The sequence below is a fragment of the Ranitomeya variabilis genome, chromosome 8 (genome assembly GCF_051348905.1).
Source record: "Ranitomeya variabilis isolate aRanVar5 chromosome 8, aRanVar5.hap1, whole genome shotgun sequence".
Taxonomy (NCBI): Eukaryota; Metazoa; Chordata; class Amphibia; order Anura; family Dendrobatidae; genus Ranitomeya; species Ranitomeya variabilis.
In genome coordinates, this window is record NC_135239.1 from 22,215,288 (window position 1) to 22,227,719 (window position 12,432).

At 41.0% G+C, this 12,432-nt stretch overlaps 1 protein-coding gene across 14 annotated transcripts in view; it reads left to right on the forward strand.

The window, feature by feature from the left end:
- Positions 1-12,432, forward strand: part of DAB1 (DAB adaptor protein 1) — a 759,978-nt gene that overhangs the window by 341,463 nt on the left and 406,083 nt on the right. The window lies entirely within an intron of this gene.

The window sequence follows — 12,432 nt, forward strand, 5'->3', positions numbered from 1 at the left end:
CTCTGTACGACAATAGTATGAGTACGCACTATATTACAGCATTAAACTACTGTACTGGCAGAGCTTCCAGGTTCATAAATCGAATAGAATGCCAGCTATAAAGTGAAGCCCAACAATTAGGCCACGTTCACACGTTCAGTATTTTACATCAGTATTTGTAAGTCAAAACCAGGAGTGGAACAATCAGAGGAAAAGTATAATAAAAACACGTCACCACTTCTGTATTTTTCTCCCACACCTGGTTTCGACTTACTAATACTGATGCAAAATACTGACAAATGCTGAATGTGGGAACGTGGCCATAAAGACGTAGTCTAGAATTAGAATTTCTGGTGCAAGCCATTCCCTTCATAAGTCCCATGCTTGGTGACAGGACATCCCCCTGTGTGCAAACTAAGTGTCACATGTCTGTCACTTTATACACTTTTCCTTTTCTGAAAGGACACAGTCTGCAACATCATTAACAAGAGGCTCCACTAACCAAACACCACCATGAAGACCAAGGAGATCTTCAAACACCATGAAGACCAAGGAGATCTCCAAACAAGTCAGCAACAAAGTTGTTGAGAAGTACAAGTCAGGGTTGGGTTCTAAAAAAATATCCCAATCTCTGATGAGTCCCTGGAGCACCATCAACTCCATTATCATCAAAAGGAAAGAACAGGGTACCACAACAAACCTGCCAAGAGAGGGCTGCTGACCAAAACTCAGCCCCAACAAGGAGGGCACTAATCACAGAGGCAGCAGAGACCAAAGGTAACCCTGAAGGAGCTGCAGAGTTCCCAAGAAGAAACTAGAGTATCTATCCATATGACCATCATAAACCATACATTCCATATAGGTGGTCTTTATGGAAGATTGTGCAGAAGAAACCTTTACTAACACCGAAAAATTGTAAGGTTCATTTTAAATTTGCCAAAAGACATGTGGGAGACTCCCCAAATGTATTGAGGAAGGTGCTGTGGTCAGATGAGACCAAAACAGAACTTTTACTTTTTTGGCCACCAAAACAAACGCTATTTCTGGTGCCAAACCAACACAGCTCATCAACCAAGAACACCATCCCCACAGTGAAATATGGTGGTGGAAGCATTTTACTGTGGGAATGTTTTTCGGCAGCAGCAGCAGAGAAATTGGTCCGAGTCGAGGGGAAAATGGATGGCGCAAAATACAGGCTTTATTTTTGAGCACAACCCGTTTGTCCACGATTTGGGACTGATATGGATGTTCACCTTTGAACAAGACAATGACCCAAACCATACTGCTAAAGCATCACTCGAGTAGTTTATGGGAAAACATGGAAATGTTCTGGAGTGGCCTATTCAATGCCCAGACCTTAATCCACGTGAGAATATGTGGTCAGACTTGAAGATCGCTGTTCACCAGAGGAAACCATCTAACTTGAAGGAGCTGGAGCAGTTTTGCCTTGAGAAATGGGCAAAAATCCCAAGATGTGGAAAGCTCATAGAGACTTATCCAAATCCATTTACAGCTGTAATTTTCCACAAAAGGAGGCTCCACAAAGTACTGACTTTAGGGGGGTGAATAGTTATACACACTGAAGTTTTCAGTTATTTGTTGTTTGCTTTACATTAAAAAGAAAAACAAATGTTCACAGTTGTAGACATGTTCTTTACATGAACTGATGCAAACCATCAAAAAAGAGTAAAATTCTAGACTGTTAGGTAGCAAAACACAAAAAAGGCCAAAGAGGGTGAATATTTTCGTAAGCCACTGTAGATACGGCGACTTTTCTGGAAGCGAGCAGCCATGTTATTTTAGTCTTTGGTAACCATTTAAGTAGAAAAGATCGAAGGAAATGCAAAATGCAATTTTTCAAATTTCTATGAAAATGTGGGAAAAAATCTAATAAATGGATTGGAATTTTGAGACACCAAAAATAAGGGCTACAAAGATGTCAGGAAAATGCAAAAGGTTTTCATAAAAATTATAAAGCAAAGTTGAAAAAAAATGAATATACATGAATATGAGTATAAGTTGGAATATAGGCAACCTGTAGGAGCACGTTCACACTGGTCATTAAACAGACAAAACCTAAGATTGAAACAAAATGAACAATCTTAGGTTTTGTCTAATAAAAATTATACTATAAGGAAATATGTAAATGTAAACCCCATAAATGTGAATTCCTGATGTTTTTGCATATTGGAGGAAGGTGGTAAGTCACTGTCTGAATTGGTGTCCATAGAAATCAATGGGACCAAGGAAAACAGCTGCGAGGATATATTGAGTGAGTGACAGAGCTAATGGGAGAGGCGAGGTTACAGCTGTACCTGTCCAAAATGTGGGAGCTTGGACCTAGAAGACACACGACTCCAAAATGAAAACTGATACAATGTATCCAACCAATAAATGGCTACAGGTGATTGTGTTTATGGAGACTTTTGCACTGGATTTTGCATTGAACTAGCTGATATCTTGCCACTCCGAGATGCTTCTGTTCACCTGGTGAGCGCTGCGGATGGAGAGCGCACATTTCAAGGAACATTAATGTTAATGAACAGTAAGTAACAGATTTGTTAAACAAATTGGGTTAGTGTGATGTGATTAACACCCAGAATGATGCAGCTAAGGGCAGAATGATGGCGGCCGCAGCTCACAGGTTGCTGAGAAGTAGATTTGGGATCCCGGAGAGAATCCACTAATGCACAACTGAGAAGTTTTATCTCTGTCAGATTCAATTTACCGAAAAGTTTGTCTGTTGCAACGTGAGACCGTAACAGACTGTAAGATATAGAAAAATAACAGCAAGGGCAAAATCTGCACACAAAACATATACAGTACAGACCAAAAGTTTGGACACACCGTCTCATTTAAAGGTTTTTCTGCATTTTCATGACTATGAAAATTGTACATTCACACTGAAGGCATCAAAACTATGAATTAACACATGTGGAATTATATACTTAACAAAAAAGTGTGAAACAACTGAAATTATGTCTTATATTCTAGGTTCTTCAAAGTAGCCTCCTTTTGCTTTGATCACTGCTTTGCACACTCTTGGCATTCTCTTGATGAGCTTCAAGAGGTAGTCACCGGGAATGGTTTTCACTTCACAGGTGTGCCTTGTCATGTTTAATAAGCGGGTTTTTTTGCCTTATAAATGGGGTTGGGACCATCAGGTGTGTTGTGCAGAAGTCTGGTGGATACACAGCTGATAGTCCTACTGAATAGACTGTTAGAATTTGTATTATGGCAAGAAAAAAGCAGCTAAGTAAAGAAAAACAAGTGGCCATCATTACTTTAAGAAATGAAGGTCAGTCAGTCTGAAAAATTGGGCAAACTTTGAAAGTGTCCCCAAGTGCAGTGGCAAAAACCATCAAGCGCTACAAAGAAACTGGCTCACATGAGGACCACCCCAGGAAAGGAAGACCAAGAGTCACCTCTGCTTCTGAGGATAAGTTTATCCGAGTCACCAGCCTCAGAAATCGCAGGTTATCAGCAGCTCAGAATAGAGACCAGGTCAATGCCACACAGAGTTCTAGCAGCAGACACATCTCTACAACAACTGTTAAGAGGAGGCTTTGTGCAGCAGGCCTTCATGGTAAAATAGCTGCTAGGAAACCACTGCTAAGGACAGGTAACAAGCAGAAGAGACTTGTTTGGGCTAAAGAACACAAGGCATGGACATTAGACCAGTGGAAATCTGTGCTTTGGTCTGATGAGTCCAAATTTGAGATCTTTGGTTCCAACCACCGTGTCTTTGTGTGATGCAGAAAAGGTGAACGGATGGACTCTACATGCCTGGTTCCCACCGTGAAGCATGGAGGAGGAGGTGTGATGGTGTGAGGGTGCTTTACTGGTGACACTGTTGGGGATTTATTAAAAATTGAAGGCATCCTGAACCAGCATGGCTACCACAGCATCTTGCAGCTGCATGCTATTCCATCCGGTTTGTGTTTAGTTGGACCATCATTTATTTTTCAAAAGGACAATGACCCCAAACACACCTCCAGGCTGTGTAAGGGCTATTTGACCAAGAAGGAGAGTGATGGGGTGCTACGTCAGATGACCTGGCCTCCACAGTCACCAGACCTGAACCCAATCGATATGGTTTGGGGTGAGCTGGACCGCAGAGTGAAGGCAAAAGGGCCAACAAGTGCTAAGCATCTCTGGGAACTCCTTCAAGATTGTTGGAAGACCATTCCCAGTGACTACCTCTTGAAGCTCATCAAGAGAATGCCAAGAGTGTGCAAACCAGTGATCAAAGCAAAAGGTGGCTACTTTGAAGAACCTAGAATATAAGACATAATTTCAGGTGTTTCACACTTTTTTTGTTGACTATATAATTCCACATGTGTTAATTCATAGTTTTGATGCCTTCAGTGTGAATGTACAATTTTCATAGTCATGAAAATACAGAAAAATCTTTAAATAAGAAGGTGTGTCCAAACTTTTGGTCTGTACTGTACGTTATTCTGTATGTTCTTATCCTCCCCATTCAGATCCATAATATAAGATATGAGTATTATAGTAGCTATATTCTTGTACATAGGAGCAGTATTATAGTAGTTATAGTCTTGTACATAGTGGGCCGTATTATAGTAGTTATATTCTTGTACATAGGAGCAGTATTATAGTAGTTATATTCTTGTACATAGGGGCAGTATTATAGTAGTAGTAGTTATATTCCTGTACATAGGGGCAGTATTATAGTAGTTATATTCTTGTACATAGGAGCAGTATTATAGTAGTTATATTATTGTACATAGGGGCAGTATTATAGCAGTTATATTCATGTACATAGGAGCAGTATTATAGTAGTTATATTCTTGTACATAGGGGCAGTATTATAGTAGTTATATTCCTGTACATAGGGGCAGTATTATAGTAGTTATATTCTTGTACATAGGAGCAGTATTATAGTAGTTATATTATTGTACATAGGGGGCAGTATTATAGCAGTTATATTCATGTACATAGGAGCAGTATTATAGTAGTTATATTCTTGTACATAGGGGCAGTATTATAGTAGTTATATTCCTGTACATAGGGGCAGTATTATAGTAGTTATATTCTTGTACATAGGAGCAGTATTATAGTAGTTATATTATTGTACATAGGGGGCAGTATTATAGCAGTTATATTCATGTACATAGGAGCAGTATTAAAGCAGTTATTTTCATGTACATAGGAGCAGTATTATAGTAGATATATTCTTGTACATAGGGGCAGTATTATAGTAGTTATTGTACATAGGAGCAGTATTATAGTAGTTATATTCTTGTATATAGGGGGCAGTATTATAGTAGTTATATTCTTGTAAATAGGGGCAGTATAATAATAATAATTTTATTGATATAGCGCCAACATATTCCGCAGCGCTTTACAAATTATAGATGGGATTTGTACAGACAATACACATTACAGCATAACAAAATCACAGTTCAAAATAGATACCAAGTGGAGTGAGGGCCCTGCTTGCAAGCTTACAATCTATAGGAAAAAGGAGACGCGAGAGGTGGATGGTAACAATTGCTTTCATTGTTCGGACCAACCATAGTGTAAGGATCGGGGGTTCATGTAAAGCTGCATGAACCAGTTATCAATCATCAGCCTAAGTATGTAGCAGTACAGACACAGAGGGCTATTAACTGCATGGAGTGTATGAGAACATGATGTGAGTATTATAGTAGTTATATTCTTGTACATAGGGGCAGTATTATAGTAGTTATATTCTTGTACATAAGGGACAGTATTATAGTAGTTATATTCTTGTACACAGGAGCAGTAATATAGTAGTTATATTCTTGTATATAGGGGCAGTATTATAGTAGTTATATTCTTGTACATAGGAGCAGTATTATAGTAGTTATATTCTTGTACATAGGAGCAGTATTATAGTAGTTATATTCTTGTACATAAGGGCAGTATTATAGTAGTTATATTCTTGTACACAGGAGCAGTATTACAGTATTTATATTCTTGTACATAAGGGCAGTATTATAGTAGTTATATTCTTGTACACAGGAGCAGTATTATAGTAGTTATATTCTTGTATATAGGGGCAGTATTATAGTAGTTATAGTCCTGTACATAGGGGCAGTATTATAGTAGTTATATTCTTGTACATAGAGGCAGTATTATAGTAGTTATATTCTTGTATATAGGAGCAGTATTATAGTAGTTATATTCTTGTACATAGTGGCAGTATTATAGTAGTTATATTCTTGTACATTAGGCAGTATTATAGTAGCTATATTCTTGTACATAGGGGCAGTATTATAGTAGTTATATTCTTGTATATAGGAGCAGTATTATAGTAGTTATATTCTTGTACATAGGGGCAGTATTATAGTAGTTATATTCTTGTACATAGGAGCAGTATTATAGTAGTTATATTCTTGTACATAGGAGCAGTATTATAGTAGTTATATTCTTGTACTTAGAGGCAGTATTATAGTAGTTATATTCTTGTATATAGGAGCAGTATTATAGTAGTTATATTCTTGTACATAGGAGCAGTATTATAGTAGTTATATTCTTGTACATAGGGAGCAGTATTATAGTAGTTATATTCTTGTACATAGGGGCAGTATTATAGTAGTTATATTCTTGTACATAGGAGCAGTATTATAGTAGTTATATTCTTGTACATAGGAGCAGTATTATAGTAGCTATATTCTTGTACATAGGGGCAGTATTATAGTAGTTATATTCTTGTATATAGGAGCAGTATTATAGTAGTTATATTCTTGTACATAGGGGCAGTATTATAGTTGTTATATTCTTGTACATAGGAGCAGTATTATAGTAGTTATATTCTTGTACATAGGAGCAGTATTATAGTAGTTATATTCTTGTACATAGGGAGCAGTATTATAGTAGTTATATTCTTGTACATAGAGGCAGTATTATAGTAGTTATATTTTTGTATAAATGAGGCAGTATTATAGCAGTTATATTTTATTATTGTTTGTGATTATTGTCCACCATGGTTAAACATTGTGAAATTCTCATCATCATTATTCATAGTTATCTTTTTCCTCTCCCTTTAGGACCCCCATCATGACCATCTTTTATGATTAGCGCCCCCCCCCCCCCCCGGTGTGTATGCATATGATATCACAGTAGCACATGTATCATCCCGTGCCTTCCTGACATCATAGGCTCGGCCTCCCCTCCATGGTAGATGGCTGATAATGTGCGGCGCGTGCCGTTCTCTGCTCAGCTTCCTGCCAGGTCATTCCTAGCAGGTTACTGACATATTCGTGGCACATCCTGTAAATATACTTTCTATTTTATACCAGCCATAATTAATGTCCCTGAGCAGAAGTATGAATTAATCATTGGGAAACAGTTGGAGAAAAGCCAATTAGTGCAGGATTCAATGCTATTTTCAACTCATTTATGTTCCGTGTCTCATCAGGAAAAGCAATTCTGCTTCCGCCACTGATTGTAAATTTGTGATGAGGAATGTGGACCTCCATTCTTGGCTGAGAATGTATCACTGCGACTTAAATACAGCAGAGCATATCAGAAATGTTGGATTTAGGTACAGCAGGTAGTATGGCATGTGATGGGATTAGATACACTGCTCATCAGACAGTATTGCACACTATAGGTGCAGATGCAGCAGCTCCGCAAAAAATATTACACATAAAAGGATTAGCTACTGCATCTCAGCAGATAGTATCACGTGTGTGTGACACTCATTGCTTTAAACATAATTGGATTAGGTACAGCCTGTATCATACATTGTAGGATAATGTACAGTGGCATGTAAAAGTGTGGGCACCCCTGGTTAATATTACTGTTATATTGATCAGTTAAGGAAGCTGAATATGAAATGATCTCTAAAATGCCTAAAGTTACAGATGACACATTTCCTCAGTATTTTAGGCAAAGAAAAATATATATTGTCATGTTTTACATTTTAAAAATTACGAAAAGGAAAATAGGTGATTGGAAAAGTTTTGGCACCCTTGTATATTTGTGTGCTCAGATGACTTTGGTTTCAGACCTTAATTAGCCTGTTAGGGTTATGACTTGTTCACTATCACCATTAGGAAAGACCAGGTGATGAAAATTTCCCAGCTTTATAGAAACCCAGCCTCCTCTAACCTTGTTCCAAAAAAAGCAGCCATGGGTTCTTCTAAACAGCTGCCTAGCATTCTGAAAATGAAAATGGTAGAGGCCCAGAAAGCAGGAGAAGGCTAAAGATGATTTCAAAGCGTTTTCCTGTTGCCCTTTCCTCAGTTCTAAATGTAATTAAATGGCAGTTAACAGGAACAGTGGAGGTCAAGATAAAGCCTGGAAGATTAAGCAACATTTCAGTGAAAGCAGCTAGTAGGATTGCTGGAGAAGCAAATCAGAACCCCCACTTGACTGCAAAAGACATTCAGAAAGATTTACCAGACTCTGGAGTTGTGGTACATTATTTTACTGTTCAGAGACACCTGCGCAAACATGGCCTTCATGGAGGAGTCATCAGAAGAAAACCTCTCCTGCATCCTCACCATAACATTCAGCATCAGAAGTATGCAAAAAAACATCTAAACAAGCCTGATGTACTATGGAAACAAGTCCTGTGGACCGATGAGGATAAAGTAGCGTTCTTTGGCCACAATGATCAAAGATATGTGTGGAGAAAAAAGGGCACAGCATTTCAGGAAAACAACATCTCGCCATCGATTAAGCAGTGGGGGTGGATCAATCTTTGTTTAGGTTTGTGTTGCAGCCAATGGCACGGGGAACATTTCACAGGTAGAGGGAAGAATGGATTCAATTAAATTTCAACAAATTCTTTATGCAAACATAACACCATCTGTAAAACAGCTGAAGTTGAAAAGAGGATGGATAATGACCCTAAACAGAAGTCAAAAACTACAATAGACGACCTCCAAAGGCGCAAGCTGAAGATTTTACAATGGCCCTCACAGTCCCCTGATCTGATCATCATTGAAAATCTGTGGCTAGACCTCAAAATGGCAGAGGATGCAAGATGACCCAGGAATCTCACAGAACTGGAAGAATTCTCCAAGGAAGAACGGATGAAAATCCCTCAAACAAGAATTGAACGACTCTTGTCTGGCTACAAAAAGCGTTTACAAGCTGTGATACTTTCAAAGGGGGGTACCACTAGCTACTAACCATGCATAAACGTTTACACTAGTAATTTTTAAAATCTAAAAAATGACCATTTATTTTTTTCTCATAAAATACAAAGGAAACGTGTCATCATTAACTTTAGACCTTTTAGAGATCATTTCATCTTCAACTTGCTTAACACTTCACAATCAGAGTAATTTTGATCCAGGGGTGCCCAAACATTTACAAGCCACTGTATAATCGCTCCCTAGCCTTAATATATCACATACCAGTCAACAGTATCATGCATGTAAGGTTTAGATACAGCATCTCAGAATGCAGTTTCACACATGAAAGGTTTAGATGCAATTTATTAAATATTTCAGATGCATTGCTGAAAAAAACAGTATGACACGTGATAGTGTTAGATACACCATCTTATCAGCTCTGTATCACACACACTAGGTGTCTATCCACTGGTGGACAGTATTGCACATGGCCGGCTTAGATACACTGCTCTGCCAGCACGTGCATTGGTTTGGTATCGTTCTTGATAGGGTTGGATACAATGACTGCTGAGATGATATTGTGGTATCCCGCTACTCGTTCTACTGCTGCTGAATGAGACAGTTGTCATGTGGCAGTAGATTTGTTGCAGTGTGTCAGGATTACTTTGGGCATTGTGAGTTAGGAGATGTAATACATTGCATTGTATACCGACGACTCATAAATGTACTGTGCTGCAAACTACTGGCCAATGTGTATATGAAAGTCATTATTCTCCTCACAACAAGCTGCCATAGTAATGACTGGGAGGAGCCTCCAGCTCTGAGCTCACACACTTCCTGAGGTAATTCCCAGCTCAGCTCAGGACTCACACTAGTGATGGGCAGTCCGGCTCTTTTTGGTGATCCGGCTCTCATGGCTCCGCTCACCAAACAGAAACGGCTCTTTTTGGATCCTAAATGGATCCCTATTGAATATCTGTTTAGGCGTCCGAAACTCCGCCCACCTACCGCATAAACTCCGCGCACTTCTTAGAGCCAATTAAATTGAAGAGTGGGCGGAGTTTTGCTCAGGTGGGTGGAGTTACACATGCCGAAGTCCGAGATTTTATGCCCAGTGAGAGCCATTCAAGAATTTTAGTGGCTCTCACTGGCGTGCCGGCTCCCATCGTTCACAGCAGAGAGCCGGCTCTTTGTGTCGGATCGTTCACGAACGACACATCACTAACTCACACACAGACTTCCTGAGGTAACTCCCAGCTCAGGGCTCTCACACTTTCTGAGGTAACTCCCAGCTCAGGACTCTCACACTTTCTGAGGTAACTCCCAGCTCAGGACTCACACACTTTCTGAGGTAACTTCCAGCTCAGGACTCACACACTTTCTGAGGTAACTCCCAGCTCAGGACTCACACACTTCCTGAGGTAACTCCCAGCTCAGGACTCACACACTTTCTGAGGTAACTTCCAGCTCAGGGCTCACACACTTCCTGAGGTAACTCCCAACTCAGGGCTCTCACACTTCCTGAGGTAACTCCCAGCTCAGGACTCTCACACTTTCTGAGGTAACTCCCAGCTCAGGACTCTCACACTTTCTGAGGTAACTCCCAGCTCAGGACTCTCACACTTCCTGAGGTAACTCCCAGCTCAGGACTCACACACTTCCCGAGGTAACTTCCAGCTCAGGACTTGTCTCTCACACTTCCTGAGGTAACTCCCAGCTCAGGGCTCACACACTTCCTGTGGTAACTCCCAACTCAGGGCTCTCACACTTCCTGAGGTAACTCCCAGCTCAGGACTCTCACACTTTCTGAGGTAACTCCCAGCTCAGGACTCTCACACTTCCTGAGGTAACTCCCAGCTCAGGACTCTCATACTTCCTGAGGTAACTCCCAGCTCAGGACTCACACACTTCCCAAGGTAACTTCCAGCTCAGGACTTGTCTCTCACACTTCCTGAGGTAACTCCCAGCTCAGAGCTCACACACTTCCTGAGGTAACTCCCAGCTCAGGGCTCACACACTTCCTGAGGTAACTCCCAGCTCAGGACTCTCACACTTCCTGAGGTAACTCCCACCTCAGGGCTCACACACTTCCTGAGGTAACTCCCAGCTCAGAGCTCACACACTTCCTGAGGTAACTCCCAGCTCAGGGCTCACACACTTCCTGAGGTAACTTCCAGCTCAGGACTCTCACACTTCCTGAGGTAACTCCCAGCTCAGGGCTCTCACACTTCCTGAGGTAACTCGTAGCTCAGGGCTCACACACTTCCTGAGGTAACTTCCAGCTCAGAGCTCTCACACTTCCTGAGGTAACTTCCAGCTCAGAGCTCTCACACTTCCTGAGGTAACTTCCAGCTCAGGACTCTCACACTTCCTGAGGTAACTTCCAGCTCAGGGCTCACACACTTCCTGAGGTAACTTCCAGCTCAGAGCTCTCACACTTCCTGAGGTAACTTCCAGCTCAGGACTCTCACACTTTCCGAGGTAACTCCCAGCTCAGGGCTCTCACACTCCCTGAGGTAACTCCCAGCTCAGGTTCAAGCTGCCTGAGGGAGCAAACACTACTGTTCCCATCATAGTTTTCCATGTGAGTCCACGCTGAGGGGACATCTTTCTCCACATAATCTCCACAAAGGAGTGAAGTCATCCTATCAGGAGAGATAACGCTGCACATGTGCTCTCCTCCATGCTGGTTATCCTGTTTGCTTCTAGCCATGACCAGATCCACGTGGCTGCCGTACCACCGACTTTGTATAACCTACCCCCTGCGATAGGGAACGGTACGCTCAAAAGTGTAAGTACTTCCTCCCTTTAGTGTGTTTCCACAGAGAGCCAATCTGTGAAGGTCCCTCCACCAGTGTAATATTTCATGGACTGTGCATAGCATTTCCTCTAATAGCAAGTGGAGAGAACTCTGCTCCAGCCGCCCTGAGAGGCCATAACCTCGCTTGTCTCACGAGGAGAGAATCGTTACTTCCATATGCACAATATACTGTGAACTTTGCCTTTAAGAGAGAGACTGTACCCCACTACTGCTACAGGAGTGCCCCTGGGGATCTTATACCATCCACAAGTGCCACCTCCCGCTATTGACAATTATGGATACGAGGGAAGTGTTGAGGTGTCCAGGGACCCACTTCAGCTACCGTGATATCATTATGTGCTGCCCCAGCTGGCCCTTCTGCAATTTCTGGCACCTCCCCAGTGGCCCACCACAATATCACACATGATGAGCTTAGGTACACTGACTTAGATCACACATGTTTGGCTTAGATACATAGACTAAGCACCTCACGTCTTCCCGAAGATTATTCTATAATTGTCATTACCATTATATGATGGGTACTGTAGTGTATGCATCGTGTATGATGGTCCC